Raw genomic sequence first — 26,809 nt, 5'->3', positions numbered from 1 at the left:
TTTAGGGTTAAACAGTTTACTTGCTTTTTTTAAAAAAAAACTCATTGATTGGGTCCTAATAAATCATCCCAAAGATTGTTTGGATAACCAATTGCATGTTCCTCCCATGGTGAATTGAAGCTTACCTTTTCAAACGGGAGGGATGGTAAAGCTTACTGGGAGGAGGCAGTGGGATGGGGTTGAGTGGGATAATAAATCAGCCATGATCAAATGGTGGAGCAGACTCAATGGGGCCAAGTAGCGGAATTCTACTCTTGTATTTTATGGTCTTAGGGGTGATGAGGTTAGAAACCAATTAAGAAGTAAAAGCTTTCTGAAATGGGAGTGGGTCAGAGGCTTTACTGAAACTTGCATTGTGCAAGAAGGATTCCTGTAAAATTTTCTTTGCAGCATGTTGATAGATTCTCCTGTTCCTTCATCTCTTTCCTCCCCCCCCCCCCCCTTCCCAGTATTGTAAGGAATGGATGAACTGAGCAATTTGCTCAAATCGATTGTGGTGGGGGCAGCAAACTTTGAAACCAAGTAACCTCCTTAAGAGATCTCCTCTACCTCCCACAGCCTCAACCTTATTCGGACACAGCTGTGGATGACACATTTGCCTATTGCCTGTACAGTCTGAGGCACGAACCATGTTGCCACTTCTGAACTTTTTATTTCCGCTGTTGTATGCAGCAATAGCAAAGTGGTTTCATATCGCTGGCGCGGAGTTTTAGATTCTATTAGAGACCATTTAGTGGGCAAAGGAGGTGTTGGAGTTGTAAAAAAAAAACTTGGATTATAATTAGTTTGCAAATTAGATTTTAATTGAATATTATCTTGTTAGGTGAATTTGTCATTCCATTCAAAGTCATTTAGTGAATAGTATTGAAGATAAAGTAAGCAAAACTTCTTTTAGTGTTTGATGTTGAAAGGATGTTGCATATTATTTGTGAATGTCTTGAGCATTCACATTTCTGAATGAACTATGTTGCAATAAGTTTTCCCTCACTGAGTGCTGCCATCCTATTAGACATAGAAAGACTGAGGTGTTTTCCCAACTTCCTGTTGTGTATTTCTGATTGATTAAATCAGAAAGGCTGGCATGATAAAATGTTTAGTAGTTTTAATATAATTAATTATTTGCAATGCCTTTCTGGTCGGTAAGCAAGTAGTTTCCAAGATTCAAGAATGCAGTGGTAGATATTCAGAAAGCCTATGTGCTTGGAGATGCTTGAAAAATGTTATTGAAGATGTAATGAAGAACCTCCAATTTGTCAAACCAATATAGAATCCAAGTATAGTCAAATAACTTTGTGGATGTTTCTCCCCCAGATGTCTGTTACACAAACTTTCTGGGGAAAATGTGACAAGGAACTCTGAAGGTTATTATTGCCTGTACTCGTGCTCACTAGGTGAATGTAATATTCACTCAACTTTTCATGAGATAATAAACCTTTTGCTAGCTTGCTTTAAGTTTGACTTAACTATTATAAATGTATCAAGGGTAAATTGGCAAAATTTACCTTGTGCCAGCATCTAAATCTGTCAGCATTGTTTCCCACAATTTTTATGATCGGGATTCAGAATTTTGTGATTGGTTCCCCCTGAACATGTTGACATTTTTCACCTGAAGTTAGGTTGAGAGTACAGAACCACTACAGCTGCAACTGTTCTTTCAGTGAAGAATACCACACAGGATGCTGGTGGCACTGTCAAAATGCTGATTTCTTTACACATTGTAATATCAAAGTAGCTTTAAGCTTTGCAGCAGTCCAGTTGTTGCAGTATCCATTTCTGCAGCCTCTGTTACACCTCCCTGTGAAACTCATTTTCTCTGGAAACTTGTAACTTTCTCTTGATGTTGGCCACTTTTATCAGTTATTGTCCAAGTCCCAAAGTACTTATGACAATTTCATTTAAATTATTTTCCCTTTTTACATTTTGTATTTTAAAATGTATTACATTTTTTTTGAGAAGAGCAAAGTCTTTTTTTAAAACATTATCTGAAATGCTTAACAGTTTGCTAAATTGGAGCATACTGAACACAATCTGAGCTCATTAATATATCTTACATTAAGTGCTTTGGGGTCCTTTTCTGTTGAAAGAAGCTACATTCGGTGTGTTACTGCTGGAGTATGGAAGTAATTGTATGAAGTGTACCAGCGGGCTGCAGTTTGTCTTTCAAATTGTAGGTGCTTAAGTGTAATGTTTGCTGATGATGCAGGGCATCCCATGCTTGGTGACTCCTGACCTTTTAAAAGCCCATGGCACTCTGTCTTCAAGTACTTTAATTAGCTAATGTAGCAATGCTGTAGACATAAAACTACTTGGCAGGAATGATTTATTCTGTATGACTGAATTTCTTGATGGTTGTTAGATTAAAAATAGCAATGGTCTCTTTTCCTCACTTCTCACCAATTTACAACAGATGAATGGCAGACTTTTATGAACAAAAATGTCCAATGTATGGATGGGATTACAGTCCTGGAAATCTTGGCTTGTGTCCTAAATTTCATCTGAGTTTGTTACTGGATTTGAATGTTTATTTTGATTTATGGATTGTCTGTCAGAGTCGGCCTTCCATGATGTATTTCCTTTCTGAGTCAATGGTTTTCTCAATCCCTTTGTCATTCCTCTGCACATAAAGCTGATGTGGAGTTGATTTTAAAATATTGCTATCATTGTAAAACTGTCAATGCTACCTGTGATCAAGGGAAGCTGGAAACAATATAATTTACTTGCACTGACCTGACAATTTGATTTAGTTGATATATTGTGCAGGCAGTGTAGTGAATGAGCATACATGGAAAACGATTTATCTGAAACATCTTTGGCATTAATACTCTTGTCAAGTCTTGTCGGTACATCCAGATTTAGTAATCCACATTCAGTTTGTATATTTTGAGGTTTTCAAAGACAGGATTTTCCTCTTTAAAACGGTACCCTTTATGTCCTAGGACTATGTGAATGGTAGGGCCCTGGGGAGTGTTGTGGACTAGAGGACTCTAGGAGTGCAAGTACATGGTTCTCTGAGTTTGTTACTGGTGTTGCAGGTAGGCAGGATGGTGAAAGTGGCTTTTGGCATGCTGTCCGCCTTCAATCAGGGCATGGAGCACGAGGTCAGGATGATGTGTTGCAATTGTACAAAATGTTGGTGAGGCCACATTTGGAATTTTGTGTTTATTTTCGGTCCCCCTGCGAGAGGGAAGGTGTCACTAAGTTGATGAGTGTAGAGGAGATTCAAAAGGGATGTTTTGGGACTCGGACTGAGTTATGGAGAGAGGCTGGGCAGTTTGGGGACTTGGAATGGAGTAGACAATCAGGAGGGACATGGGGTGAATGTGCTCAGTCTTTTGGGGAAACAAGAACTTGACAGCGTTGGTTTAAGGGGAGAGATTTGATCTATACCTAAGGGGTAGCTTTTCACCCAGAGGGTGGTCAGTAAATTAAATGAGCTTCCAGACAGTGGTTGAGAAGTACACTAACAATATTTTCAAACTTGGACAGGTGCACAGATGGGCAAGGTTTAGAGCATATATGTCAAACTCAAGGCCCGCGGGCCAAATCCGGCCCGCGGTGGAATTATCTTTGGCCCGCGAGATAATATCTAATTACTATTAAAGCTGGCCCCAGTAATCGAAGCGCCTATGGCGTATGATATGGCTAATGCTGAGTTTATTCAGGTACCAGGTTTTCAGGGTTTTTAGTGTTTGTTCGGCAGTCTTTTTCATAAGAAACGGAATTTGTAAAGTGAAACACTTTGTAGTTATAGCAGAGACTGAGACACATGAGAGCAGGCTGAAAAAACGGAGGCAACGAAAGTTGCGTTCGCACATGTCCGACTGATCCGGTCCGCATGAAGCTGCATTTTGCTCAATCCGGCCCGTGACCTAAAATGAGTTTGACACCCCTGTTTTAGAGGGATATGAGTCAGTTGCAGGCAACTGGGACTAGCTTAGATGTGAATTATTTGTTTGGCATAGACCAGTTGGGCTGAAAGGCAAGTACTGTGTGGTATGACTCTATGTAATCACTACTACAAAGCATGAAACATTTTGTATGCAGCGGTATGATAAATTGGCCAAGGTATTGACAATTTGCTCTTTTTAAAATAGTACAGGATTCTGTAAAGAGCTGAGGAGAATAGGAAGGGATTTAGTACGATACCTTGTGCAAAAAATGACCTCTCCTAAAAAAGCATTACTCTATTAGTAATGCACTTGAGAGTCAGGGCAGATTTTTTTTTCCCTCTCTTAGTAACTTGGCTGGGATGAAAACTCGGTGTGGATGAACTGAGGCACAGTTGAAACTTAGAACCGTAGAACACTATAGCACAGTACAGGCCCTTCAGCCCTCCATATTGTGCCGACCTATATAATCCTTTTTTTTTAAAAAAAAGTATTAAACCCACACTACCCCATAACCCTCCATTTTTCTTTCATCCATGTGCCTGTCCAAGAGGCTCTTAAATACCCCTAATGTCTTAGCCTCCACCACCATCCCTGGGAAGTCATTCCAGGCACTCACAACCCTCTGTGGAAAAAAAACTTACCCCTGGTGTCTCCCCTAAACTTCCCTCCCATAATTTTGTACATATGCCCACTGGTGTTTGCTATTGGTGCCCTGGGAAACAGGTACTGACTATCCACTCTATCTATGCCTCTCATAATCTTGTAGACCTCTATCAAGTCCCCTCTCATTCTTCTACGCTCCAAAGAGAAAAGTCCCAGCTCTGCTAACCTTGCTTCATATGACTCGATCTCCAAACCAGGCAACATCCTGGTAAATCTCCTCTGCACCCTCTCCATAGCTTCCACATCCTTCCTATAATGAGGTGACCGGAATTGAACACAATACTCTTAAGTGCGGTCTCACCAGAGATTTGTAGAGTTGCAATATGACCTCTCTACTCTTGAACTCAATCCCCCTGTTAATGAAGCCTAGCATCCCATAGGCCTTCTTAACTACCCTATCAACCTGCGCAGCGACCTTGAGGGATGTTCGGATTGAAACCCCAAGGTCCCTTTGTTCATCCACACTCTTAAGTAACTGACCATTAATCCTGTACTCAGTCTTCTGGTTTGTCCTTCCAAAATGCATCACCTCACACTTGTCTAGATTGAACTCTATCTGCCATTTTTCTGCCCGACTCTGCAGCCTGTCTATATCCTCTTGTAACCTTCGACCACCTACAGCTCCATCCACAACTCCTCCAATCTTCGTGTCATCCACAAACTTACTTACCCATCCTCCCGCCTCTACGTCCAGGTCATTTATAAAAATCACAAATAACAACTCCCATGTTACTTCACTCCTGATGAAGGGTTTCGGCCTGAGACGTCGTCACTACCTCCTCCCATAGATGCTGTCTGGCCTGCTGAGTTTTACCAGCATTTTGTGTGTTTATTTATTTCCAGCATCTGCAGATTCACTTGTGTTGCCTTTGAATATTGGGTTTATTTTAGTGTATTTTGACTTGTATAGTTTTTGCTGGATATTGTTTATAACAACTTTAAAGCTATTTTTTCCATTTGAATGAGATGATGCATTCTGGATCTTCTGGAGAGCTTTTCACTGGCGTGCATGCCAGACGGCAGTTCTGCAAACACAAATTTTTGAATGCAGGTCTTGGTAAAACAGCAACTTGTTGCTATGTGGCTACAGACTTCATGAGCATGGTACATCAAAAAAAATTGCTGCTCTTAATATTTAATTGCAGTGATTAATTTGTGAAGTGATGTTACCTATCAAAGTATGCCTGTAAATGTTTCTCAATCTGGACCCAAAACATTGGAAAATGTCGACCCTGGGAACAAATTGATGAAGTCTTGTCTTTTGGGTTCCCTGCACTGAAACTGCCAAGGTGTCCACTTGTACAAATGCTGGAGTAATTCAAGTTGAAGGCTATATTATATTGTGACATTGCCATTAATGCATTTAGATGAAATTATGGTTGCAGTGCATTCCTATAGGTAAAACCTGCAGTGTGGACAATATTGGAACATTTTATGAATTTTGTTAAAGGTAATTTATTAATAAGGATGTTATTTTTCATTTTGTTTATATGATCACAGCTAGTAAAGGTAATAATGGACTTGCATGGCATAATGAAACTGGAGATTCACTGTTGGTGTAAGCAATCCTTGGTTGACATCCTTGATGTGAATTAAATCAAACAATCTAGTAATCAAAATGGGCAGTGACAATTTTTTTTTTGCTTATTACAACTTTTTAAGCAGATAGAGTTAGAGGAGCAATAACTTGATGAATAGTGGTTTTAAAAAATTGGGAATGAAATCTCATTTCTAGATTTTGGGGAAAATGACTTCTGTTGTCATGTTGACCATTTGCTGCACAAATCAGTTCTGGACACAGCAAAAGATCATGTCACTTAACATGCTGCACTGTTGTTATAGACACCGCTTTATATAAAAAAAAGCTCAAAGCTTTTGTGGTTTGGAGTACTGGGTACCGTTTTCTGTATAGGGGAAGAACCAAACTTTTAGTGTTTTATCTTGCATATATGATATGAATATTGATTTGCATGATAATTTCCACCCCCACCCAAAAAGAACCAGTCTTGATCTCTGGGGTGGAAGTGATGGTAGTGGGTGATTTTTGGCCTGTGAAGCAAGTAAATCTCTTGCTGGTGTTTGAAAGTGTCAGTTGTAAAATTTGTCCTTGGTATCCATAAGTTTTTGTATGGTTAAATTATTTTACTTTTGAGACCTTGAAGGGAATGGAACAGAGTAGCCCATAACAATCCTGAACAGAACGTAATGGACTTGAATGGCACGCTGATGAGTAAGTGTCAAGGGAACAATATTTTACAACAAACTTAATTTTGTTTTTTTTGTAGGTGGAGGGGGACAACACTAGGATCTATTTCTTTTACACTATATTCCTGTATTAAGTGTGGCCAAAGGCAGTCTGTGTCACACTTGAGTGATTTTTAATTACAATGCAGACTTTGTGGTTGCAGAGACTGTTCTGGATTTCAGTTCAATATTGACCACTGGACGATTTATATGTGCTTGGAATTTATTTTTCACTTGTCCTGCCCATTTTAATGGAACACAACAAACAAGTTAAAAGCTCCCTTCTGTTTAGCTACCTGAATATGCCTTCTATCAATATTTATCTTCCTTCTGTAAGTGGCTACCTAGGCGGTATGTTCTAAAATGTTCTATTGTTCAGTGTACTTCTGTAGTTGGGAGGCACTTTGCTGCTCCTCCAGTGGGTGTGAATACTCCTTTTGGGAGAATTGTTCTCTGTAGCTAGTGGTCAAACTGCATTCCATTATTGAGCTTGTGACTGGCTGGTAGCACTCAGGTTGTTGGCTCATCTCCTTCGCTGAGACTAAGCCTGGCTCAAATGTTAATAGATGTTTGTTTCTGTACTGTTATGCTGTAGGAGCTGACTTTTTTGGGTAAACTCTTAAAAGTGTATAATGTGGAATATTTTGGCCATGGGTTGAACAGGGTTACCCTGCTGTCCTGTTTAAATCTTTCCTTCAACCAACATGATTGGAATAGGTGACCTGACCACCATTCTATTACTGGCTGTGACCAAATTAGCTGCTAATTTTTGTCGGTGGCTAATCTTTAGTTTGTCAAAGATGCTATGCAAATGCTAAACAAGCATTGGGAATAATGTTAAATATCTGCATTCAAGAGTCTATGATTTGCCATTTTCATTCTGAAACTTGGAGCCAAAATTTCAGTTGGTAACGCAGGCAACAATATATCAAATATGCACGTAATTTCAGTATTTACAGTTTGGATTTGTTTTTCGTTCCCTCCCTGGGAGGAAATCTGCAATCTTTGATTGTGTATGGTACTGAAACCTCGTATTTATTTATGCCCTTTTAAAAATTGGTGAATGTAGTATGCTTAAAGTTTGCGTAATGTTGTTGGCTTCTGGGAGAAATTGGCTTTCGTATTTATCAAGTAGAATTTTGGAAACAAGATTTTGCCACTAATCAAATGTTCCTTGTCTGTTTTAAGATCTTGTTTCCATTCATGGACACATTCATGAATTGGCTTTTAGCTAAGCAAAATGTAGCTAACCACAACTGCAAAGTCTTGTAGTATTTCTTCCACTATTGCTTTCTAAATTATCTGCTTAAATGTGCCTCAGTATTACCTACCAGATTCTTAAAGGCACTGAGCAAATTCACTTCTGGATCCATTTTAACCCCCTGAAATGCCTTGGACTCTTTTGACTCTGCTGCCTGATCATCTCTTGTTAAATGTACCCTGAAAGTTACTGTCTACCCTCTGAAATACATCTAACATAGTACGTCAACATTTAAATTGTTGAGTATTTGCGAGCAATGACTTAACCTTCCCCAAGGAATGCAGTTTCATTGATAATATTTATACTTCAATCTTACAGATCTTCAGTTTATACTTCCAGTTGAGCTTGTATGATGTCATTTCATCATGAAAGGTTGGCATGCTGTTTCAGCTGTGAGTTGACCTTCAGTAAATGAAGAGGATGCAAAACCTCATCTGCACGTGAACAGTGATACTCTCCAGGAAAAGGCTAGAGGCCCAGTAATTGAGTCCTTTAAGTCAATTTCCAAAGCTAGAATTGCAGGTATTCTCTGTCCAGACCTGGGGGTGAGCTATTGACATTTAGAAAGCAATTAAACTTGTTTTTTTTCATTGACTGTCATTCTTTTCACTTGATGTGATAACTTTAACTTAGAATTGTTCTCTTGGTGTTTCTTCTTTTCTGGCTTTCTCAGACTTTATACCACTAGCTGTTCTGAAATTCTCTAATTCTCTCCGCTCATTGTGAAGTATTCAATGGTCATCTTCTGTAATATTTCCTGTTGATTCAGTGTTTACACTGCTCAGGGTCTTGAGGCACTCTATATTTAAAGTGCAAAACTTTGTACATTGTTGTAGTTGTAACAAAGGTGCACAGTATGATCGTTTGTTACACACAGATCTGTGCTGAGTTCTGCATTAACTATTTTCTTGTCCTGTACAAGATTAGCACCGTCTGCAGAGACTGTCCAAGTTGACCTTTTGCCTGATCTTGTCCCACAAAAACTAGTTTCTTCTACCTCAAACCTCCATTATTTCATCTTTTGTCCAATCTCATCCGATCTACATCATCATTCAGATGATGGCCTGTGAAGATTTCTGCAGGGTTTCAGTTTCTTGACCACACTGGTAGTCTGGTGGGCATCCAGTCCCTGTGTCCCTCCATGTCACAGAAAGGCTGGGAACTTTGCTGCTTCCTTGACCAAAGGCTCAACCAGTCACTTTAGTCCACCCATGGAAAATCCTTCTATTCCTGCCATAGCTCTTGCACATTCTTTTGATACCAATTTCCACCTGAAACATTTTTTTATTTCATGTGGTCCCTTTTCAGAATTTCTCTGGTTCGGGGAATAAGTTGACCAGTATCTATAATAGGCCCGTAGGCTCACTTGTTCCTTGACTGCACTTCAGACACTGTGCTTCCTGTGAGGACTCCATTCTGTTCTCTCTGCCTTGTCTTGAGCACATCACCCCCTACTAGGCCACAGGCCACTAACAGCAACTTCCCAGAGTTCTCTGTGTGGGCCAAAAGGTCCTGCTGCTTCACCTTTCACCACGTGACTTCATACATCTTCTAGGAAAACATTCTTTCTCTCCCAGGGATAAGGTCTTAAGAGCTTCTGTTGGCGTTTCTGTAGTTCTGGGGTTCTATGAGATGAGTTTGCTAGCCTCCTGCCCAACCCTCTTTTTGCAGCTGAGCTTGGGGCTGTCCACGGTGAAGTTTCTCTGCATTGTAGTTGTATCAAAATCATCCTGTGTGCTCGAGTTCTCTTAATTTTCTCCCTGCTCCGTTGTTGGCTGGGTTGTTAACCAGACCAGTTCCATTTCTTGTTTCTCTGGAAGGGAAGATGAGTAGTGAGAGTAAAGATAGGGTTTTCCTTGACTTTAACCCCCATTGACCTCATTCAATAGTTGTTATAAGCCATATATGTCAAACTCAAGGCCCGCGGGCCAAATCCGGCCCGCGGTGGAATTATCTTTGGCCCGCGAGATAATATCTAATTACTATTAAAGTTGGCCCCAGTAATCAAAGCGCCTATGGCGTATGATATGGCTAATGCTGAGTTTATTCAGGTACCAGGTTTTCAGGGTTTTTAGTGTTTATTCGGCAGTCTTGCTCGGCAGTCTTCTTCATAAGAAACGGAATTTGTAAAGTGAAACACTTTGTAGTTATAGCAGAGACTGAGACACATGAGAGCAGGCTGAAAAAACGGAGGCAACGAAAGCTGCGTTCGCACACGTCCGACTGATCCGGCCCGCATGAAGCTGCATTTTGCTCAATCCGGCCCGTGACCTAAAATGAGTTTGACACCCCTGTTATAAGCCATTGGTCCTGCAATGAGGGGTCTGTGCTTTTTCCTCTTCTGATGTCTGGGTGTGATCACCGGGAGTAATCTGGAGATTACCACCTTGGAAGTCTTGCTCTTCAGCCTCTTTCCTAACTCCCTAAACTTGCCGTGCAGACCTCTAGCCCCTCTCCTGCCTACATGTACCACGACCTTTCAGGAAAATTCTGCAACCCCTCAGACATCCTGGACCTTGGCACCCAGGAGTCACACACTGTCCCGACGTGTCTCTTGCTGCTGCAGAATCTCCTATCTGCCCCCCTGACTATTGATTAGCCTGACTTCACCCTAGGCTTCTGAGGCTCTGAGCCAACCACAGTGCTATTGGGCTGGCTGGCTGCTGCCTTGCCCAGATAGGTCATTTCACCCCCCCCCCCCTCACAGCGGTATACCTGTTACTGAGGGGAGTGGCCATGTCCAATGGGGACCTTGCACTGACTTCTATCTCCCTTGCCTCTGTGTTCGCCCATCTACTCCCCAAGTTCTGAACTCTAGGTGTAACCACCTGCTCAAAAGTCATATCTATCAATTTCTCTGCTGCTTGGATGATCCTAAGCTCATCTAACTCTGGCTGCAGCTCCTTAATATGGTTTCTCATGTGCTGGGTTTGGCTGTACTTCCCGCAGGTGTAGTCATCGGGGAGACTATGAATTCCCACGTTCTACAGGAGGAGCATTCCACTACCATCCTGCCTGCACTTTACACTGGGCAACTAAGTCCAAATCTTCTAACCTGTTGCTCTGGTGACGGAGGATGAGAGGTGACCTGATAGAGGTGTATAAGATGATGAGAGGCATTGATCGTGTGGATAGCCAGAGGCTTTTTCCCAGGGGCTATTTCCCAATAGCTAACACGAGGGGTCATAGTTTTTAAGTGTTTGGAAGTAGATACAAGGGGCAGTGTCAGAGGTAAGTTTTTAGAGTGGTGGGTGTGTGACGTGCACTGCTGGTGACAGTGGTGGAGGCAGACACGATAGGATCTTTTGAGATTCTTAGATGGGTACATGGAGCGTAGAAGGGCTATGTAGCAGGGAAGCTCTAGGCAGTTTCTAGATTGTATGCTCAGCACAACAGTGTGGGCCGAAGGGCCTGTGATGTAGATGTCTATGTTCTAGGCAAAGCTGATGACATTTTGGTTTAATGACCCTTTTGAAAGGGTGTCTCCAGTTAAGCAGAACTTTTGATTGTCAGTCTTGGTTTTTGTACTCCAGTCACGGGGTGGGATTTGACCCCTTTGCTCTGGGACTCGAGTGTTACTAAAGGACATGAGCTGTGTGGAATCCTTGTGTCTTTCCCCCTCAATTGAAAACCAGTTGTACTACTTGACAATTACATTCAGTCAATTTTCAGAAAGTGTCTAGGGCACTTTAAGCACATTGTAAATTTGAATATTCTTAGCTGTAGATTTCCAGTGCCTGATGCCTTCCTAATTTATGTCCATAATATACCATTTTATACACTAGGTCATAAGTTTAACAAATGACATGGCTAACGTTGGTTGTTTGTAGATTATAGATCGAAGGGAAAGATCATTAAGGATTTGATCAATGAAAGGAATGTGAAATCCGTGGGTGAAAGAGCCTTGGACCAAGTGTAAAGGGAGTGAGGTCAGATGCTGGCCATAAGGACAAGCAATGACACCACTTTAGCCTTACAAATGTTGATGGAGCTGAATTGAGTTGGAGGACTAGAGGAGGGAATTGCTATTGTCTTCATATTCTGCTTGGGCTGTAATCTTCCCGATCAAGGTTTTAGTTTGGTGCTAAGATTGCTTTGTGCTGGCATTGACCATTCATTAAGTTCCTGTCTCTTAAATTGCCATCTTTAAGAAAGAATCAATTTCTTAACCTAGCGACTTGCTGCAAAGTGCTTTTAAATTACTTAAGACACCTACAGATTCATAAGAACATTTTTGGGTGGGGTCTAAACTAATGACTCCAGTTGCCATTGATTCTTGTACAAATGTCATTGATTGCAATGGTTTTTATTGACTCATTCCTCAGGCAGCCAGTCTCTGCATTTTGCTGCATCATAGCTTTTACGGCGTACTCGTGTATTGTTAACAGTGACGGAGTCACAAGAGGGTGCGGTGTGCTCTAATTATAGTAAGTGTTTGTTCATGACATTCTGTTGTGCAACAGCATTGTTATCAACAGAGTTTAGGTATATATTGCTGCTCTGTTTCATACCTCTGGTATCTCAAGTTCCGTAAGTTTTTGTATCCAGGTATGTGTGAATGGGAAGGAAGGGAAGACCAAGTCAGTAGAATAAAGAGGAATGAGGAAGAGCATGACCTGAACCCAGACTTAAAAAAAAATATATATCAGGGCATTGCTTTGCCGTCTCATACAAAGTTTACTTGTTGCCCCTGTGAGCTGGATTACAGTAATCGTGGCGAAGAATTCCCTAATAACTGCAGATGACCCTTCATCCTTGTAGGTCTAACTTCCATACCTCTAACTAGTGCTGAGCTGAAGATCAGCGGTCTCTTATTTGGCCCAATCCTATTCATTAGAATGAACTGTTGCCCTTGTAAGATTAAGTGGGTTTGTTTTTCTTAATCACAGAAACATTTTAAGCATGCTTCATGTCCCAAGGATGAATTCTCAGGCTGCTGTTTGTGGTCTCCTCTAATCTCACAGAATACTGCTCTGGTGTGGAGTGTTGGCTCAGTTGGTCCTTTGGGAACTGGCTGCATCGTGTCTGTTCCAGTCTAATAACTTTGTACCAGCGGTTAGTATGGCTCTGTTACAGCTCTGGGCATTTCTGGAATTTGCAGTTCAATTCTGGCACTGTTCTGTAAGGAATCTATGTCCATCCTTCCTGTGGAATGTGTGGGATTTGCCCAGGTGCTTGGGTTTCTTCCCACAGTTCAAAGACCTGCTGGGTAGATTAATTGGTCATTGTAAATTGTCCTCTGGTTAGGTTGGGGTTAATCGGGTTTGTGGGGTTGCTGGGGCCGCTTGGCTTGAAAGACTGACTCCACGCTGTATTGCCAAGTAAATAACATAAAAGACAAAACTTTCACTGGCTTCTGCGTTTCATCAGGCACAAAAATCTAATTTTGTCTCAGCATTAATTTTTTCCCTTAGTTATTAGTTACAAGTGATTTTATTTGTTTTTCAGAAAAGTCTATAATGTCCAGTCTTCCAGTTACAGCATCTGTAAGTGTTTAACCCCAAGTTGGTCACTACATGGCTTTTGTATGTTCTCTGAGCTATTCATTGTAAGGCTTCAAGGTGGCACCAGCAAGCAACGCAACCAATGGCGACATCCTGTAGACCATGCACAAAATGACCTTTTATTTCTTTCAAATATGATTCTACACTGATTGGAACCTGTGTTTACATTTTGATTGTGTTTTGTACCATTTGAGCCATCTGGCACTTTGCCCTCACTGAGGGAATTGGGTGAGGTTTGGAGTGGTGTGTGCTGTCTGAAAGCCTGGAGATGGGGTGCAAGCACTTGGTCAACTCCAATCCTTTTCTCTGGCTGAGGCATCGAGCGAGGTTAAGGATGAGAGCTCAGGGCAGGCAGGTGTTCGGCGCTGGCTGCCTGCGTATGACCCGTCTCGCTAGCTGCTGTTGGAGGAAAGTGCAGGAGGGGATCCACATTGCAAGGATTGATTGGAGAGGCTGTGGACTCGTTTTTGGGGGACTTGGGGGTTCAATCTGCTTGTGCTCCTGGATTCTGGTTGCTCTTTTTGCTGTTTTTTTTTTTTGGGAGTAGTTTGGTTGAGGTTATTGATGTGGTCTGGGACGCTTCGGTGAAGAATGTTTTGCCTGCAGTGGGCTAGCAGTGTGACACTGAACTACATCAGCACTACTGGACCTTTGGTTTAATATTATGTACAGTATATCTGCTCACTTTTAGCCAATTGTGCAATTTGTTCTCTTTTCCCAAGCATTAGGTGTTTGATATTTTCTTGAACGGGTTCGATGATGTTTCTTTGTTTCGTGGCTGCTTACAGGAGGACTAATCTGAGCTGTATTCTGTATACGTTGATAATAAATGTACTCTGAAACCTTGGTTATTTCTTCCTCAGAAACAACAAACCTCCGTTCATTTCTACTGTGGCCGGACAAAGTACAAAAGGAAAGTATAATTTGAGCGGGAGTTTGAATTTCTGAATTTGTGCAATATTACACAACACTAGAACTCTTTAGTGAAAATAGGTTCATGACTTGTACTTACAAATTTGGAAAGCATAGGCAGTAGATTGTTCCAAATTGTATTTCTAAATGGTAAATATTGTAGTCCACATTCTTTGGACTGCAGATTCTTTGACGATCTCTGGTTTACTCGCCAAGTAATCTACCTTCAAATGCACGACAGAAATTTTCTGGGCAGCTGATAACGAGCCACTAACAACATGACGGTGAGGTTTTCCAATTTGCGTTTGCTGTTTGGATAAAGCAAGGTAATTCAATCTATCCGTCCATCCATCAAGAAAAGGAGTTTCTTACAGGCCGAAGTGTGCTGAAAGCCATTTCCACCAGGTTTTGATGTTCTGAGTGCTCTCCAGGACCATTTATTGACCAAGTGCATGTGTTAGATTAGACTAATTCAATAATCCAGGCTTTGCATGGAAGATGATGTTTAGCAGTTGGGTTGTTTTGAGCCACAGATGAATAAGAAATGCGCTGGGCCCATGTGATGGAGGTTGAAATGTACATTGTTAGTTTAAAAAATATGATTATTCAAAATTAATGTACACTTCTCTAACCTTGATGTGCATTCCCCCCCACCCCCATGTTTGATGCTGTATTTGTAGTGTAGAACAGTTTAAACTGCACTGGTGTCAGGGAGGAAATGAAAGTACCCGAGCCAAAGGTGGTGATATAGGCAAAACTGACTAATTGTTTGATCAAAGGTGGCTTTTGAAGGGGAATTGGAGGCTTGGGGAGAATTTCAGAGTGTTGAAGTTAAATGATGCAGCTTGCAGTGGCTGTTTGCATGGGGTAAAAAATTAGTCATGTGATGGTGAAGGAGTCCTGCCCAAGGATCTTGCCCTGAAACATCCACTGTTGACTTTCTTTTCCATGAAGCTGCCTGGCCTGCTGAGTTCCTGCAGCATTTTGTGTGTGATTAAGTGACTGTGCTGTATGCTGCAAGTCTGCAACTTCATCCAGAAACAGACTGAAGCTGCTGTGCTTTCTTCACAATTGCACTTGTGTGCTGGGTCCAGGACAGGTCCTCTAAAATGGTAACATGCAGGAGTTTAAGTTGCTAACCCTCTCCACCTCTGATCCTCCAACGTGGGCCTCTGGTTTCCCTAACTAATGTTGATTACCTTGTGTGAAGGCATTTTAAAGAAATGTTGATAACTTTCGATTTAAGTTTATTGGAAGGATTGTAATGTTGTCCTGAGCTTCCACTTGATCTACCTGGGGCTTGTTTGCTCCTTGATAGTTCTCCCGAAGCAAAAGAGAGCTAGTTCCTTCCCCCCCCCCCCCCCCAAAAAAAAATCCAGGATGGGAAAGTTTTGGTCATTTCCTTCCCACGCTCTCTAAATGTAAAGTCGGTTTATAAGCAATTGACTAAAAATCCTTTTTCTTTTCTCTCAATTAATACCCCTTAGCTTGAGATTAAATGTACTATCTGTTATTAGGACTGCTATATGATCATGGTCTGTAATGACCAAGAGACCATTTTCACTCTCCTGTACATGAGGATGTCATGGTGACCAATTAACCAATCAAATTGCCTGGCTTTGGAATGTGGGAGGAAACCAGAGGAAAATCATGTATCATTGATAATGTCACACATTCAGCACCAAAAGTTAGAGTTGAAGCTAGGTTGTTGCAGCTCTGATCCATCAGCTCTAATGGTTGCTGTACCCTTTATATAAAAAACAAAAATTATTATAGATATGGGATGGTATTGTCAGTTTTGTATTTTGTAGCTGGTTCCCACCAGTTTGCACTATGCTGTAATTTCACAGCTGCCATTAGGTAGTGGGTACAGAAACCTGAAGTCCCGTAATACCAGGTTCAAGAACAGCTACTACCCTTTAAACTATTCAGCTGTTGATCCTTTGCAGGTGTAATATTTCCAACACATTGGTTTAATATTACTACATTGATATCATCATATTTTATGAATGGTCCTATTTTCACACTACTATCAACCTGCTCAGCAATTAAGCAATATTTGTTATAATTGTAGGCAAGATTTGATAGTTTTAATTGCCGTTTATTTGTCTCTTCTTCCCTGGTATTATTAGTAATATACCAGTTGTTGTGTTTTCCTGAAAGATCCCAGCATCTTTCTTCATCTGGCATACAGCTGTTTCTCGACTCTGAAGTATTTACCTGCTTTCTCTCCTCTGGCTTCAGTAGTCGGTAGTTAGTCTGGTCAATGGTTAAAAGCAGGGAGCCAGGTTTCTGGCAGGTAAGCTGCATTTAACTTTGTGATCAGGAAAAACTGCTCTTGCACTTTTGTTGCTAGTTACCTTTATTGGTAGAATTAATTTCCATGCAGATATTTGCAATTCCTCTTTGGTGCAGGGGACATTTGGGTTGAAGTTTAAATCTGGAGAGCTGCAGAGCACTACCCTTTTCATAGTAAAAATGCTTTTACTGTACCAATGTTTACTGCAGACGAGCTGAAGTTACAAACTGTGGAAAATGCTTCACTGGTTAGTGATACCGATAAGGCTAGAAGGGCTGAAAATATAACTGGCAATACGTGAACACCCCTTTTACTATCACTACCATGAGATTTCTGAAGATGCTGAAAATCCAGTGTAGCCCATGCACAAAATGATGGAGGAATTTGGCAGGTCAGGCAGCCTCTATGGAAAGGCATAAAGAGTGAATGTTTTGAGCCAAGATCCTTCATCAGGACTACCTTTGTCTTATTGTTTTTTCAGCAATTAGGACTGAAGTTGTTTAGAAGATCAGAGTATAGGAGTGTCTAGTTGGGTAGGAGATGTTCAGCTGCTTGAAATTTAGGTAGTGAAATCTAGTTCAAACAAAAGCATTGGGTTTGGCAGTGGTGGAGTTAAGACCCATCTGGATTTGTCTGTCTTGTACATGAATACCTGAAATTCCTTTGTTACCTTGCTTCTGGAATCTTGCTACAACAAAAGATATTACAGTTTATTATTATAGTCCTGTCAAGATGGCTTCATAATTGTTTCAGTTGAACTCCACCCACATTTGATTCAAGTCCTTTCATTTGTCTCAGTAATCAGCCATCTGAATACCTGAATTCCATTTTGCTATTTGATGGAATAATATATTTTGAAGCAAAGAAAGCAAGCTGCTGTGGAACTCAGTGGGTCGGGCTGTATTCTCAGAGGGAAATGGACAGTCGGTGCTTAGGGTCAAAATTTTCTAGTCCAGAATTTGTGATCTCGTGTGTCTCAAATCAGAATTTGGTTTAATATCACTGGCACACGTCAAGAAATTTGTTAATTTTGCAGCAGCAGTACATTGCAATACACAATAAGAACTGTGAGTGTGGTAGTCTTTATGGGTTGCTGAGTGTGTGCCTTCAGGCTTCTGTATCTCCTTGCTGATGGTAACAGTGAGAAGAGGGCATGTGATGGGTGTCCTTAAATGATGGACACCACCTTCGAGGCACAGCGCCTTGATGATGTCTTGGATACTGCAGCGGCTGCTATCTACGATGGAGCTTTCTTCAGTCCTACGCAGTAGCTACCCCCCACCCCACCTATACCAGATGGTGTTGCAGCCAATCAGAATGTCAGATTTTACAATTAGAATTTTCTGTCACGTGAGCTTTGAAACATCCAACGAATTGTTTGCATCGGTGACCAGAGCAGTCCGGGGTTGTGTTGGGGTCAGCTTGCAAATGTCACATGGTTCTGGTGCCAGTGTAGCATGCCCACAAACTTACTAACCCATAACATCATTGGACTGTGGGAGGAAACCAGATCACCTGGAGGAAATGCATGTGGATGTGGAGTGAGCATACAAACTCATTATAGGTAGCAGTGGGAATTGACCCCCATTCACTGGTGCTATAAAACACTACTCTAGCTGCTACATGACTACTGTCCTCATTTGAATTGAAGCTTCATCCTTCTAAGGTACTTGTCCCTTGCTCTTCAGTCCCATAACCCATGCTCCAAAGGCTAATTATTATTGGAGCCCTCCAAGTTTAGATCATCTGCTCTGAATCCTTTTCAAGTAACTTCCAGAAGTCTCAGACAACGTTTCTAGGAATCTGTCCTATCAACCTCTAACTGTGACTTTCTCAAATGTAATTGGATTATTCATACATGTTAAAAATATCATGCTTAGCTTTTGCCAGCTGATACTTGTTCAGGTTCTCATTCAATGAGACTACATCAACTTCTCTACAGTTGGCTATGAAGCCTGTAGCAATCGAGTTTCTCAGTCCTTAAATTTGCATTGGCACTTCTTGAGTGTAAAGAACCTCTTATAGCATCATGTATCTGTTACTTTCCCTGTTTCCTGTCGTGTTTGTGAAGACTTGGTAAATCCCTTGTTTTCTGGTACATTTTCCCTCTATTTAACATCATCCCTTTGCTCTGCGCTGCTATTACTTGAGTCCAACCTGTATTTTCTGTACTAATACCTTTTCATAAGTTATAAATTCATCCCATTTGGTTTTTCTCCTTGCCTTTCATTCACTGAGCCTCTGTACCTTCATGTGATGCAACTTCCTGCCTCATTATGCTGTTATGCGCAGTTTACTGTTTTATTTATCTTGTGATGTGCACCCAACAATTTGAAATACTTTCAATGTGCAGCTAAGTTTGCTGTGCCCGATTAATTTCTCATTCCTTCAAAGTTGCCTTATTTAATGTTGACTCTGTTTTTGTGTTGCTTCCCCTCAGACGTGGTGTTAGGTGGGTAATGACTAATAGGGCAAAGGTAAGCTGAATAGTACAGAATGTCACGGGCTTGGTGTCACACTTAATCTATGGTCACAATCTGTCAAGGCAGGCTAATTCTACATTATTACTCAACACTAAATCTGATGGAGCTTGTTATTATCAATAACTCTGAACAAAATATTGAATATATTCCACAAATTAGCATTGCAACTTGAGCTATTTTTTTTGCAGTGAAGTAAAATCTTGTTTAATTCTTTACTCCATTCTACTTTCTCACCTTTATCCTGCTATCCAGTTTAACTATTCCTTAAGGTCTTGCACCCTTTCTGCCTCAGATTATTCCTGTGCCTCGTCACTCATATTCATCTCTCTCCTGCAAGTGTATCTCTTTTTGAAGCATTGCACTGAAGTATTCTTTCCACCAACTCACCTCTTACCCCAACATTCCTTCGACTATTTAAAAATGCCATAGCCTGGATATGGCTCCCATTGATGCTTGAGTCATTTTAATTTTAAAGTTGAATTGTGTATATTATAAACAAGACATTTTGCAGATGCCAGAAATCCAAAGCAACACACACAAAATGCTGGAGGAACTCAGCAAGTTGGGCAGTATCCATGGAAATAAACAAACAGTCGACATTTCAGACCAAGACCATTCTTCAGGACTGGAACAGAAGGGGGAAGGTCACAGAATAAAAAGATGGAGGGAAAGAAGATAGAAGGTGATGGGTGAAGCCAGGTGGGTGGGAAAGGTAGAGGGCTGCAGAGGAAGGAATCTGATTAGAGATGAGAGTAGACTATAGGAGAATGGGAACAATGAGGGGCACTGCGGGAGGTGATAAGTGGGTGAGAACAGGTAAGAGACAAGAGTAGGGAATAGGAGAGAAGGGAATTTCTTCTGCATTGTATATTAGTGCAGTTCTATATGTTGTGAGAAGAAAAACTGCTTTTAAACTTGTACAATCTGATATTTGTGTATTGAGAATTTACATTTGTATTGTTACAAGCAGATTTATGGATTGTTTAACTTTTTAGTTGCAGTGCAGTGCAGTCATACTTTTTTAGAATGGTTTGAAAAGACTAAAACGTTTAAGGTTTTGGAGTTGAGTAACACAGACAAATACTGGATGAACTGGTGTTACACCAGTGTGAGTGGCCGTCGTCATCATGGGCAGAGTACATATTGACTTTGCTGGACCTTTCATGGACTCCGTGTTTCTGTGGATGCTCATTCGAAGTGGCTGGAGGTTATATCAATGGAGTCTTCCGCGTCAGCAAAGACCGTCTCTGTTCTGAGGACCACCTTTGCCAGAAACGGCTTACCAGAACAAATTGAGCGACATCGGACCACGATACTCAGAAGAATTCCGACTGTTCTTGAAGAAAAATGGCATCAGACATTTCAAATCACTCCTCGCCATCTAGCAATGAATGAGTTGGTTGATCCAAACCTTCAAGTAGTCCGTTAAAGTGATGGCCAAGGAGGACATTTTTCTATTGCAGAAGGTGGACAATTCCTTTTTGTGTATTGGAACTCTGTTCGTGCAATGACAAATCAAACACTGCAATGCTGCTCATGAGTGGGAATCTGAGATCTCGTATAGACCTCCGGAAGGAAGCACAGAATAAACAGTTCAGCCAGTTGCCAAGTGAATCGGCAAGGACCTTCGAGGTTGGACAGCAAGTGATTACTGAGAAGACAATTGGACACTTGGTAGGATAGCTACAAGAACTGGACCACTGATGTAGACAGTGGATGTTGGAGATCATGGAGACATCATACAGACCAGATACCAGATGCTCAACTGAAGAACACACCTGAGTCGATTGCATCCAACAAGATGGACACATTACAGACACCCGACTTGCCTCTCAGTGATGATCATGTCACTGACAACAACGTGACTGCAGAAAACCGGAACGTTGTTTTACACAAGACACCTACCAAACCCAATGCCATTCCAAATTTCTGGTAACCTCATTGAGAAAGTAGCACCTGACTGGTTGGACTTGGTGGGAGAAGGAAACTCACCAGGGAGGGTCCCTGTGCTGAAAATGGTACCTTCATTGCAGTCAGGCATTTTTTGTATTATTCATGCTCTAGTCGTAAAATGAGAAGAGCCAGCACTTTATGGCTGGAACATTAACTTGCCTTTTGATTTATTCTCTCCACACGTTTTGTGTGGTCAGTAATTTCGCATAAATGGATGTATGGATGAAATATGCCTTCATTAGATTTGTAGTGAATTGCATGGGTCATTAGTATTATGACACACTTGAGAAGGGCTCTATTTAAGGATGGTTGCAATTTGAATTCTTCAGTTCTATGCTTGGACTTCCGCAAAGCATGTAAATTTCAGTTTAGTAAACTAATGAATGTGGCGTCTTTCAAGTTAATTGTCATATTTACAAATGCCACAGCGCAGGATATGTTGGTAGTCACAACTGAATTTCAATGTATAAATTATACATTTAATTAGGGTTCTTTTTTATAAAAAGCGTTTTTTGTTCAGTAAGTGCAATATCATTAATTTTAGCCAATTAAAATGTAAATGCTGCTGCTGTAATCTAATTTGGTGGACTGTCATTGCAATGCTGTGACATTTTAAATTATTATTAATGTGCTGCAAGGAGAGCATCAGATCTATAATATTAGAGAGACCTTGTACAAATGTTTAATGTTATCTGTTTAAACAGATGAGACTTGAGCAAACTTCGTAATTTGCAGCTGTGATCTTCGTGGATTCACACAGATGCAATTTCATGCTATAGTTTTGAGAGCCCTGTTGAAGGGTCACAACCTGAAACTTAAGCATATTCCCATCCATAGGTGCTGCTTGACCTGAGTTCCTCCTGTATTTTGTGTAATACTCTGGATTTCCGGGATCTGCAGAGTCTTTTGTGTTTATAGTTTTGGGATCTGTTTTCAGTCTAAGACACTAGCTAATTTTTCAGCATTGTGTGAAATCTATTTTAATATAATATTTTTTCTTCATAGAACTGTACCTTTTAATGCCAAATTAGATCATTTTATAAAGTTGATTTTTGCTATTAAAATATGGCAAGTCTACTGATGCACAATCAATTCCCCCCCCCCCCCCCCAAGGCAAATACCTACGTTTGCGGCAGCAGCCTAGGCCAGGTGGCGAGAGAATACCATTTCAGTATATCGCAAGGTGTTTTATAACAACTGGTGTAATAAAAAAAAAAATCTTAAAATTTGGTTTGCCCAATTCTGCAGATTCCAACAGTTAAATGACCAAATTCTGTTTTGGAGATGTTTAAGGGATAAATTTAGTTTTGTCCTTGGAAGGTTTGTACTCGCTAATCTAATGGCATGCTGTATGGCCATTTGGGTAAACTTTAATGTCAAATCCAAAAGATTCTTTCACTGAAGTGGCTGCTTGAGTTTTGTGTCTAATTCCATATTGAGACTTGTAAAGGCTGTAACTGTATCTGCACAGCGGGACTATCAATTCTCACTCTCTCTATAGAAGAATAAACTATGCTGTGCCACCTGGCTGTCTGCGACTTCTATTCAAACTCCAGTCTGGATTCATTTTTGGCACTGACAATTGAATCTTCAACTATCCTGAAAGGGAGCACTTAATTTTTAAAAAAAAATTTAAATTACACAAGAAATGTGTTGTCAGACACAGATGGTGTTGGTCAAGGATTCTTGGATCACCATGACTAGTGGTGTGCTGTAGGGATTGGTAGAAGGTTCTCTTGTCATATGTTAAATTATTTAGGGGATTGAAGGGGGGAGTGATCCATAAGTTTGCAGATGACAGCAAAATCGTGGTATAGTGGTCAATGAAGTTTATCTAAGATTACAACAGGATCTGGACCGACTGGGAAAAGCAGGCAAAACAGCGCCAGATTAACTTGGGCAAGTGCAAAGTGATGTATTTTGGGAAGTTAAACCAGGAAAGGGGATAAACAGTGAATGGCAAGACCCTGGGGAGTATTGTTGAATAGGGAGCTGAGGAGTATAAATTCAGTGCCCTACAATGACAACACAGTCATTGGTGTGTTGATGAAGTGATTGGTGAAGTGATTGTATAGGCTAGGTTTGTGTTCCCTAGAGCAAAGAAGACTAAGAGATGACATGATAGAAGTGTATAAAATCAAAAGAAATGGGAAGGTGGATGGCCAGAGTCTTTCCCATGGTAAAGGGGGTCTAAAACTAGGGCACTGGTTTAAGTGAGAGAGAAGAGGCTTGGAGATCTGAGGGATACCTACAATGAGCTGCCAGAGGAGGTGATGGAGACAGGATCAGTAACCACTTTAAGAGCCAGCTGGGCAGACACTTGAATGAGGGCAGAAAAGTAGTGTAATTAATGCAGAGGTGTGTTGCTGGTGGTGATTGGTGTTGACTGTGCCAAAGGGTCTGTTTCTATATTGTACAGCTGACTGAAGTATTTGGAAGTGGAAGTTTCTTTTAAATTAGCATTTCTTGTTTGGATGGTCCAAGTTACCTTGGAAAAGTAATTTTGCCTTTGAAACCTGCAAAATGTTGATTTATCAACTTTAAAAGTTTGCACAGTGTATAGATTCTCAAGCATGAAGATAGATACGTCTGTAGTTTTGAAATCAGTGACTTGCAAAATCAGATGTGGGCAGTGTGAATCTGAGTGACTCTACCCTGCTTAAAATCATTCTTTCAACAATATGGGTCTGTTAAGCAGGTCATCTGATTATTTATCAGATTTAAAACTGGTTATGTTTTGATATCAGGAGAGGAGTTGGAGATGGGGTTGGTTGCGTGTGAATTGAGAACAGGTATGTTAGGTTCACAGGTCACATTCCCGAAGTAAACCGACTGGTTTGAAGAGTCTTTAACTGAGTCCATATTTCAAAAATGCCATAAATGCAGACTGTTATGTTAATTATGACTGGCTGTGTAACTTTGTGTGAACAGTTTTACTTCTCTCAGTATTACCAGTGTTGGAATAGAACTGGTGAGCAACTTCCCTCAACATACTTGTCCTCTGAATTTTATCCACAACAAAAGTGAGAACTTGGATAAATCAGACTTATAAATTCTAAATGGCTCACGAATTCTCCAATATTTTATATTAGATTCAGGAGACTGCAGATGCTGAAATCTGGATCAAAAAAACAAACTGCTGGAAGAACTTGCAGGTCAGGCAGCATCTGTGGAGAGGAATAGAATAAACAGTTGACATTTTGGACCAAGACCAAGTCTGACGAGGAAGGGGCAGAAACCAGTATAAGATGGGGATGGGTGGGGGAGGAACAATACAAGCTGGCAGGTGATAGGTGAAACCAGGTGAGGGCAATTGAGTAGGGGAAGGGGGTTGAAGTAAGAAGGTAAGGGGTGATGGGTGAAAGATGTAAAGGGGTGAAGAAGAAATCTAATATGATTGTAGCTTATGGAGTAAAGAATGGGAAACAGGTCAGTGAGGTGGTAACCAGAATGGAAAAGTGGAGTAGGAATAATTACCACACGTTGGAGAAATTAATGCTCGTACCATTAGCGTGGAAGCTACCTAGATGGATTTCATCCAATATTTCCTATACTTACCTGGAAAAGATCAGCTGAAAAATAAAATATTTAAGAGGCAACTCCTTTTTTTAAAAAAAAATCATTTTGCTTGTGTTATAAGAGAAAGCTTGGCTTCCTCTTCATCTGCTGACCAGAGGGTTGAGAATCTTTGTTTACTATCAGTGGATCTCCGATCGTGCACCAACTGTGTCCTTTCTCAAAATTTGAAGAATACTGGCTAGACTTATTATATCTGACCTAAGCATTAGATTTCTCCCCCAGATCAATTGTATTTCTAAGTTTTTGTAATCTCATATCCAGTATTCTCTTTCGCTCTTACTGTTTGATCAGCAAGTCTTACAATTGTAACTATCCAGGAATTGAACTGGCTATTTCTGATCAAGCAATTATTTCTGAATTCCTAATTATGATGCTGAATTTAATATTATCCCTGACTCTTGGCTATAACTGGCTGTAAATTTACGGTGATAGCTGCCTTTGGGCATCTTGAAGCCAGCCGTATTAAACACTGCACCAAGTAGCTCCAAGGATTTTGCACATTTGGAAGCAAAACCTGATCATGGCAGTCTGTGTTATAAGAGAAGTGACCCCTAGGGTGAGGAGAAATGTCCTGTATTTGCCAGGATATTTAGCTCCATGTGGAAACCACCACCTCCATTTGATAGTGTGCTTGAAGAATAACATTGCTGCTAAAAGTATCTGGAGACCAAGTGTGGCCTAGTCACTGATCTCAGCAGCTGATACCACCAAACTTAGTTGTGCGTAAGCCACACTCTGGTTGCATCAGGGAGAACAAAGGAAAATCTTGGCCCAGCTAGTTCTGCTCTAGGCTGGTTTGAACAATGTTGCAGTAATAACTCCCTTAATTAATCTCTTTGTAGGATGGCAGCTTTTCATGCAATCAGATTTGAAAGTGGTTTATGGAACCAGCCACCATTTTTTCCAGAAATGGTATTAATGGTACCACTGCATTCTACTGTAATTCATCTGGGTAACTGAGGCACACGGGGAGTTGAGATCACTGTAGTAAATGCACAACACTTTATTTAACCATCAGATATTTGCTGGTGTTTAGTAGCCATGCTTTTTCTTGTTCTTTTTTAAATCCTCTGCTTTCATTTGTCATCAAGTTCTTGAGGCCTTCTATTCCTTTTTATTTACTTTTTGTGATATGTTGTGTTTTTTTTCCTCTGCATTGCTACCACAGAGACAACAAATTTCATGTCGCGTGTCAGTGATATTGGGTGTGATTCTGAAGGTATGCTGTTAATTCACAGAATGGCATTTGCTGCCCAGTAAATTTGTTCTTCATGGGTCTGCTAAGGCCCATGGGTCTAACAAAGTTCTTAAATGAAGCAGAGTAACAAACCATTCCATCCTAATCAACCCATGTTGCCCACTTGCACCCATGTGACTGGTTAACTTATTAACATGTACATCTTTGCAATGTGTGAGGAAACAGGAGCACCTGGTAGAAACCCGCGTAGCAACTGGTAACACGGGAAGAATCGAAGGCGGGTCACTGGTGTTGGGCTAACCACTGTGCCTCTGCTTCACTCCATTCTTTGACTTGACCTTCCTCAGATGTGGTGTCACTCTGAGGGCAGTGGTGAATACTATTGGAAGTCTGCCTTTTGAAAAGTGGTTCAAGGTGTGGAAAGTGACGTCTGCAGATCTTCCCTGTAGCAACACACATCTGCAGATTTTCCTCTTGTTTGTGATCTTCACTGTAGATCTTGTTTGGGAAAAGATTCTGCCTTTGGTGTGTGCACATTATTTGGTACAGCTCATTGAAGGGGTCTGTGATCATTTGGTTAACACAAACATTGTCTGCATACCACAATTCAATGACTTGAGGCTGAGATTTATTTATTTTTTATCTTCAAACTGCACTGCCCAGCAACCCACCTACCCACCTATTTAATCGGTGTTTAGTCACGGGACAGTTTACAATGATCTGTTCTGAGGAAACAGTTATTTTGGTTAGGAACTTGCTGAAGAGTGGAGCTAAGCTGTAAGAGAAAGGTTTGGGGGGGGGGGGGGAGGGGGGGAGAGAAGAA

The 26,809-nt window shown here is 40.9% G+C and overlaps 1 protein-coding gene across 1 annotated transcript in view; it reads left to right on the top strand.

The window, feature by feature from the left end:
* The window catches only part of pard6a (par-6 family cell polarity regulator alpha), an 80,212-nt gene that overhangs the window by 1,545 nt on the left and 51,858 nt on the right, over positions 1-26,809 (top strand). The gene's annotated exons all lie outside the window — the stretch shown is intronic.

This window comes from Hemitrygon akajei, chromosome 17 (genome assembly GCF_048418815.1).
Source record: "Hemitrygon akajei chromosome 17, sHemAka1.3, whole genome shotgun sequence".
In the NCBI taxonomy this organism is placed as follows: Eukaryota; Metazoa; Chordata; class Chondrichthyes; order Myliobatiformes; family Dasyatidae; genus Hemitrygon; species Hemitrygon akajei.
The sequence above is the reverse complement of the archived record's forward strand: the minus strand, read 5'-3'. Positions and strand labels throughout refer to the sequence as shown.